At 34.6% G+C, this 8,777-nt stretch overlaps 1 non-coding gene across 1 annotated transcript; it reads left to right on the top strand.

Moving 5' to 3' along the window:
* The first annotated feature begins 907 nt into the window (after nt 1-907).
* Nucleotides 908-1,014, top strand: LOC113755806. Its single transcript, XR_003465741.1, has one exon. It is a non-coding gene; the product is annotated as a small nucleolar RNA R71 (small nucleolar RNA).
* The last annotated feature ends 7,763 nt before the right edge of the window (nt 1,015-8,777 follow it).

Here is an 8,777-nt window from a genome sequence, read left to right as displayed (position 1 = left end):
TATCACATTAGAATTTAAATGAGAATTTAATTTGGGATGAAGTGCATCAATATCAATGATAACATGATCATTTTGACTTTCTTGCTCCCCTTCAATTGCTTGCTTCTTGTCTTTTTCACCACCTGAATTTTCAAAATCGAATCCTTCAACCGTTTTACCGCTTCTAAGAATGATTGCATTGACATGCTCTCTCGGATTCACTTCGGTTTTACTTGGTAATTCACCAGGGTTTCTATTGTTGATCACATTGGCAATTTGACCAATTTGAACCTCCAAGTTTCTGTACATCCCAGCTAATTGGTCCAACCGCCCCTCAACTCGCTCGAATCTATCCGAAGTCACCTTAGCAAGTTTTTCCACCGCGATCTCCCAACTTGGTTTAGTTTCAGCCTGGGGTTGCCTTGGTTGAAATCCCGGCGGATTGGTTGGCCTTTGTTGATTGCCTTGATCTTTCCATCCAAAGTTTGGATGATTTCTCCACCCCGAATTGTAAGTATTCGAGTAGGGATTATTTGGAGCATTTCGGTTGTAATTATTAACAAATTGTACCTGCTCAGAATCAACACACTCATTACTATCATGTTCACCTCCACATATAGAACAACACGCTACATGTGCATTAGATGAACTTGGACCAACTCCACCTTGTCTATTTAGCAACTTCATCACATTATTCATTTGAGCACTCAGCATATTGAGAGTGTCCATTTCTATCATACCTGCGTGACGTCTTGTATTACCTCTCTCATTGGCCCATTGGTAGTTATTTGTTGCCATTTCTTCTATCAAATTATGAGCCTCTTGGGGTGATTTACCCATTAAAGCTCCACCTGCGGCTGCATCAATAATAGTTTTAGTGGAGAAAGATAAACCATTATAAAAGGTTTGTATGATTAACCATTCCGGCAGTCCATGATGTGGACATTTCCGAAGCAAATCTCTAAACCTTTCCCATGCCTCATATAATGATTCTCCCTCCAATTGACTAAAACTAGTGATATCCATTCTAAGCTTAGCAGTCTTTCCTGGTGGAAAATACTTATTTAAGAATGCTCTTGATAAATCATCCCATCCGGTGAAAGTATTAGGAGCATGAGAGTGTAGCCAAAGTTTGGCCTTATCTCTCAATGAAAATGGGAACAATCTTAGCCTTATAGCATCATCACTAACTCCATTCATTTTAATTGTATCACAAATTTCCAAGAATGTAGCTAAGTGTGTATTAGGATCTTCTACTGCATTACCTCCAAATTGAGATTGTTGAACCATTTGGATAAGTGATGGTTTAATCTCAAAGTTGTTAGCATTTACCGTAGGCCTTACTATGCTTGTTTGAGATCCTTGTGTTCCCGGTAGAGTATAATCTTGTAGAACTCGCCTATTTGGGTCATTTTCGGCCATCTCTTCCTCAAATGGTAGATCTATTGAGATTTCCTCTATAGGTTGCCAAATCTCTTGTTCCTCTTGCTGTGGTGGATGCCTCCTTTGTCTACGTAGTGTCCTCTCAATTTCTGGATCGAAAGGTGTAACTTCCCGAGACGCCCGGTGCATACACTACAAACAGAAATAAGAGATATTATGCAATTTCAATTGTCAAAAACTGATTACAATATAAGATTAAATATAATCTAAAAAAAATAAAGCTGTCTAAATTAATAAAGATGATTAGGCTCTAATATTGCCGCTCCCCGGCAACGGCGCCAAAAACTTGACGGGTTTTTACTTTAAGTGCAAGTTTAATTCCGATTTTACACCCGTTGGACTGCAAGTATACAGGTCGTAATTGTAGTACAAGATGTGTATCGGGTCGATCCCACGAGGAGCAATTAAAACAATTATTAGATACTAATTTACTCTATTATTTAGACTTACAATTAATTTGAGCAGAAATTTCAGAATGTAATTCAACTACAAAAATTCTTAACTAGATAAATGCAATTTCACAAAAGGAATAGAATTCACTAAATATTAAGATCTAGGGATGTAGATTCCACTTATGACACAAAAGATCTAAAATGAATTAATTCAACACTTGTTACTGCTCTTGTTTAACCAAGGATTCATTTCCAGAAATACCAAAATCACATTCTCATGATAATAATGGGTTAAAACAGATTAGTTTTTCCTAATCTCTTGGTAAATACTAAATCTGTTCTTATTCACACATGAAATGCAGATTTCATCCACTTGAATGTATTTCTATTCTCATGAATATACTACTCAAGCTCTACTTATGTCATTCCATTATTTTTACCATTTCTCAATGAGTAAAAACAACTATAAACCTGCTATTGGTGATCAAGCAACAACAAGTAATCCAACATACACAAGTAGATAAGTTAATACAAGACATAACAAGCATAAATCACAATCACTTCATATCATTTGGCCATAAGCTTCATCTACTCCCTAGATAAAGGAAATTAGCTACTCATGAATGATGAAACACTCATAACTTCATTAATGTAAATCATCATGAATTACAAATACAAACAGAGTAAAGAAAGTCTTAGCCAAGATATGGTGAAGCCTTCCAAAAATCTCCTTTGTCTTGAATTTAGATGATTACAAGATGAAATCCCAATTGTCCCTTGCAAGTACCTAGCTAGAGAGACTATGTTTTTCTGTAAGAAGCTAAGCTACGAATGGATCTCAGATCTCTCCCCATATTTCTGCATAAAAAGTACTCAAAGGCTCCATTTTTCCAAGTCAAATTCTATCCTTTGATTCCCAAATCTCCACTTTGTTAGCATAGTCAAAAACCAATATTTTTGACTTGAAAATAAGCCACTTTTCTTGCCCTTTTGTCTTCTGAAGCATGTGCACCGAATTCCCTTGCATCTTATAGCTGGAAAGTGGTATGAACACAAGAGAATTGGCTGAGTCAAATTGCAGAATTTCGGCTATAAAACGCGCCTACACAAAACGCGGTTACAAGTCACGTTTTGTGTACTCGCGTATTCACTTTGGCCTTACTTCATCTGCGATTTTCTCTATCATAAAGGCCGAACTAGCTTTTGTGCAAAACACAAAAGTTGTAGCCCTTTGAGTTAGCTTTCCAATGCTTCAAGAATCATCCAAATCGGAGCTTTGTAGCCTGAGATATGATCGAAATACTGAAGAGTGTCAAAACTGACTTGTATTGCATTTCCTCACTTGAACGTTTTTCACTTCATTCTTCTTGTTGCCACTTGAATTTATCACCAAATCTCTATTTTTTACCTCATTTGACATCCTTTGGTGATTGAATCATCATTCCTGCATAAAAATGAAGTTTTTACCATTAAAATCAATAGAAATGCAATATTATCCACTTTTACCAAAAATATATAATTTTACCAAAAACCTCTTTATTTTAATTATAAAACTAAATAATCAACTCAAAATTAACTAATAAAATGCACTTAAAAATACGTAAAATAAACTCTTATCATTCTTGGTTAATGTAGAACTTGCAAAAAATTTAATCAGATTTAGTTAGAAACTATTCATGGGTAGATTTTAGATTTTAACTTTTTATCTTATTTACAAATATAATATTTAGGGATGAAAGAAATCGATGACATAAAAAAAACTGATTTTTCAAAATTAAAGCCCAAAATCAAGTAAAAACGACAAACACCCAATACTAGTGGTATATTATAAGTAAGTGTTATATTGCTATTATTTTATATTGTCATTATTCTTGCAGGCATTGAATATTGTGATTTGTAAGATATTTCGCAAGGGTGCCTCCAGGCGTTCATCCAATGCGGGCTCATCCAGGAGGGGCTTATGATATGATAACTAGATGAAACGTTCCATTGAATCTTCTTTTTCACTTTCTAACTAGTATTCTATTTTGGCTTCAACTGGATATTGGTGCTAAGAGATCGGTGAAATTTTTGTTATGATACCAACATTTGGCTGGTTACTTTCACATTTGGTAAATTCTGAGTTAACCATAAATTTCATATTGTTTTCTAATTTTATTGTGTTTACATTTACAAAACCAATCACGTTTAGATTTATGATATTTGGCCATGTGTGTATGTGCATTATTAACAATTAACAAATGATGAGCTAGCATTCGATTATTTAGATTTGATGTCTGAACATTGAAACAGATGAGGGTTAAAATTGATTTGGCATTAAAGCAGTTGCAACAGATGAGGATTAAGTTGCCTCCTGTGCATCTTTTTTTTTTCCCTATTCTTAAGGGCTGCTTTTATTTTTCACATTGATATTTCAAGTATTTCCAACCACATTAATATGATCTTGGAATATTTCACTCACACTAAATTAGTTTTGAGATGAAAATTCAAGTTCTTTGTCATGATATTTGTGCGGCTCTTGAGTTTGTCTGATTCCCGATTTATAGTTTATATTTTAACTTGTGATTTGGTTTAAGTTTAACTTGTGAGTTGGTTATTTCTCTACTGGTTTTGAGGGAATTGCTTTTAATTTGAAATCATCGTCGTTGAAAATGGAATAATACAATATAGGAAGCTCTTTTATCCACAATCGAATTTCAACCAGTATTCCTGACCAATCTCTAATTCCTTTATTTGATTTTGTTCGTTTTTTCTATAACCTATCCTCCGCCTTTCATGTATAATAATTTGATCAAGTATCGGTTACCAAGTAATTGGACATGATTCAGCTCACCCACTCATTTAGCATGACGTTCATAACAAAGTCCTAATGTCCGAGCTACACCCTAAATAGGTACACAAGTTGGCTAGAAAAAGTATATATAAATAAACAAACTGAATTGGACATCACGAAATTCTAGGAGGTTCATTCTAAGAAAAAAGGGGGAGATAGCACATATTTGTAGTCAAATTACGATAACAAGAAAGAAACAACTTTAAGTCATTAGGAGACTCTGGTCCTTTTAGTCTTCGTATTCTGTTCACTATTGATTATTGATGATTAGATCCATTTTCCGTTACTGGGTTAGAATTGCTCTTCCCACTTAGTCGGTTGATGGTCCATCATGGTCTTCATGAACGGCAGGTAGATGATAGAATTTCGACCAACGAAAAACTAAACTTGCCCCCCAAAGAAATATTCCATTTACCTTCATGCTCTTAACATTCCAAACAATTTTTCTGGTTTTCCTACTTAAGAACTCAGACGGGAAAAAAAGGGCTTAGAACTTTTGTAATGGCTGCAAATCTCGAATCCCAAATTTTCGAGCCCAAAATTAGGTTTCAAAAAGGGTAAAATCAGGGTTCAAGAAGGGGATTGGCTGTTAGCATCTTTCATATCTCATGCTTCAAATGTGTATTTCGAGGACACTTGAATTATGGTTGGGATGTAGGTTGTTTGAAGGGCTTTTTGCCGATTGATTTGGTAAATAACATATCAAAGCTACGTTTAGATCTTGATCAAGAGGATAAAATGGTCTGGCTACCGTCTTCTATGGGAGAGTTTTCCATCACTTCTGCGTGCAGTGCCTTGCGGCCAAGGAAGGATTCAACCATGATTCATCAGATTGTTTGGTGTACAATCCTCTCGCTAAAGCTGTCTTTCTTTGCTTGGTGATTGGTTAGTAATTATCTTCCTGTGGAGTTGAACCTAAGAAGGTTTGGGGTACACTTGGCGTCTAAATGTCGGTGCTATAACTTGGAAACAGAGGGGTGTTCGCATCTTTTTTTGTCCTACCCTATTGGTCGACAGGTATGGGAGCATTTTGAAAAATGTTCGGCTTGTACAATTTGAGCTTCAACACTGTCTCTGCTATGTTTCGGGCCTGGTTGTTATCCGTTCCAGGGTCCAGTAAAGTTCATATTCGGATGGCAATGCCCGTAATTATTGGCTGGTTCTTGTTGAAGGCTAGGAACCATGCATATTTTCAAAACATTAAAGTGTTTGTCAGGCAGATTATTATGCAAATTGATAGTTATCTGCATCAGTTAGGCATTGCTGGAATTCTTCACCAGCAATTTTTCGTGGGGAGGTAGATTGTAAGTTCAGAGACTACGCTCCCCGAAGACAAAAGAGGGTCTGCTGTGCGGTAATTTGTTGGACAAAGCCTCCCCTCAACTATGTTAAACTTAATACAGATGCTAGTGTGCGTAATGGAAAGGCCTTTGGAGGCGGGATTTTGAGGAGTCATGAAGGTACTTTGATAGCTGCTTTTTACAAAGAATTTGGCGAGTTTGATGTCTTGGAAGCGGAGGAATTGTCTTTGCTTTATGGTCTCCAACTCTGTGCTCAGCGAGAGGTTGGCAACCTGCTAGTCGAAGTGGATTTAAAAACATTGGTGACCTTAGTTAATTCACCTGCTATAGGTCGATGGCCGCTGTGTAATTACATTCATCAGATTTGTTGGCACCTGCTCTTGTTGTCAGCGTCATTTACTCGTGTTTCAGGAAGCAAATCCAGTGGCAGATGCACTGGCAAGCTTGCAACTCGATGCGGACAGGGTATTTACTACAATTCGGCAACTTCCAAATAGGGTCCGATCCCTAGTATATATGGACTGTATTTCTTTTCCTTTTGTGCGTAGTAGGGTTATCATAAGGTAGCTCCACTATTTTGTTGTTTTAAGCCAGGTATGAGTCCTTAAAGTTTTGTAATTTTTATACTTTAAATAAATTGGGACTGGCATCCCTCCCCCGTGAATAGGGTTCGCAAAAAAAAAAAAAAACTATAGGAGAGATACCTAAAAGAAATTGATTGTTTAGGGAGGTAATGTAAAAGGAATAAGAATTTCTCATAACATAGAAGGACAATATAAAGGAAAAGGGTATTTTTTTTTCAAAAAAAAATTGAGGGAGCGCAATTATAATAGAAACATAAAAATTTGTAAAAATTTCAAGGCTATATTTCAATTTCAAAAATTTCTCAACATAATATGGCTCCGCCACTAGCGTTAGTGGTCCAATTTAAACTTGAAAGATAAATTTACCTTACATAATTATGTGAACTATCAAATTCCGGAAGGCTCTCTTAAACTTTTCACCCACCACTTTGACGACCACTCAAGTTAAGAGAGAACTTATCTTTCTCATCTAGTGTTTTCTAAAATTATTTTCTAAACTTATAGAGATGAACTAATTAAATGCATTGATTAACAATGTGCATGTATTTAAAAATATTTGGTATTTATTTCCAAATATATCCCAAGAAAAAGCGGGCTAAGTTTTCTAGCTTGGATGCTGTAATTTTGATGAAATAGCTATCATGAATATGATGGCAAAAACAATGTGTTTATATGTACAAATATTTGGTACAAAATTGTTCATTTTTACCTCTGCCTTCTTCTGAGTGTATAATTACTAACGTGTCTTTGTCAGAATTTTAAGGATATTGAGAGAGAGAAAGAGAGAGAGAGAGAGATTTTGTGTATGCTTGATGGAAAAGAAACAAAAAAGAAGGGACCGTGGATATGTAGATAATGTATTTGTGTATATAAGTTAGTTTTAGAGGAAGAAAGACATTTGACCATTTAACTATGGTTCTGTTTAATAATCCAATTCAGAATTTAAACTTAATATGTTCAGATTTTAATATATTCAGACATGTTTGATAACTAAAACTAGAATATTTGAATTTATTAAGTGGTACTGAATTTTTCAGGCAAAATTTGTTCTAAAAAATAAGTGATATGCACTGAAATATATTAATTGAATATTTAATAATTCACTAATTTAATGGATTCAGATTTCAAATTTCAGTTTTCATATTTCAGTTTTATCCAACTCACCCTAAGTTCAGGGACAATTAACATTTTACTTAGTTGATTCAGTCAGCAGTGAATTGACTTAGAATACATTGCAAAAATTTGATAACTTGAGAGTTTATGGTACTGAAATTAATTCTTTGTTGGGTACTTTACAACCCAAAAAAAGTTCATGTGGGTACTTTGCAATTAATTCAAATAGAAAATGAGTGCATCCAATATGAGTGCATCCAATATTTTAGATGAAAAATTGTGTTTTACGTAAATTCTCAAAAAAAAGAAGAAGAAATTTAAAAACGTAAAGTTCAAGCAATTCAACGAGCCAGACACGTAAGAACATAAGTAAATGTCCACAAAAGTTAGACCAAAAAAAAGGCCTCGCAGAACTGCAAGCATTAAAAAGTGTTATTAAGTTGATTTATATTGGCTCTTTACTTTTCACTAATTGCAAGAGACGAACTTTTCTCTATTCAATATCTCTATTCTTATGCTTCTAAAATAGGGGTTAATTATATTTCTAAATGTAATTAACCCTTTATTTTTTGGAATATACAAGGAGAAACGACACTTCCATTGCCTTTATTTAAATTCCATTATCTTCATGACTAAATTGGCATCAACCTTAACAAGTTTCTGACTCTGGGAAGTGTGATTTTCATGCCAATTAGGCCTTAACAATTTTGGAACCTTAACAAGTTTCTAAATAGGCTTAATTATATTTCTAAATGTAATTAACCCTCTAGTTTTTGGAAAACACAAGGAGAAACGACACTTCCATTGCCTTTATTTGAATTCCATTATTTCCATGACTAAATTGGCATCAACCTTAACAAGTTTCTGACTATGGAAAGTGTGATTTTCATGCCAATTAGGCCTTAACAATTTTGGAACCTTAACAAGTTTCTAAATAAGGGTTAATTATTTCTAAATGTAATTAACCCTCTATTCTTTGGAAAACACAAGGAGAAACGACAATTCCCTTGCCTTTATTTAAATTCCACTCTCTTCATGACTAAATTGGCATCAACCTTAACAAGTTTATGACTGATAAGTGACTAATTTACGTAATAATTGTATGACATTTTATATTATTTCTAGTCACTTT

Source organism: Coffea eugenioides, unplaced genomic scaffold (assembly GCF_003713205.1).
Source record: "Coffea eugenioides isolate CCC68of unplaced genomic scaffold, Ceug_1.0 ScVebR1_1761;HRSCAF=2673, whole genome shotgun sequence".
NCBI classification, from domain to species: Eukaryota; Viridiplantae; Streptophyta; class Magnoliopsida; order Gentianales; family Rubiaceae; genus Coffea; species Coffea eugenioides.
Note: the sequence above shows the minus strand (reverse complement) of the source record. Positions and strands in the feature narration are given on the sequence as shown.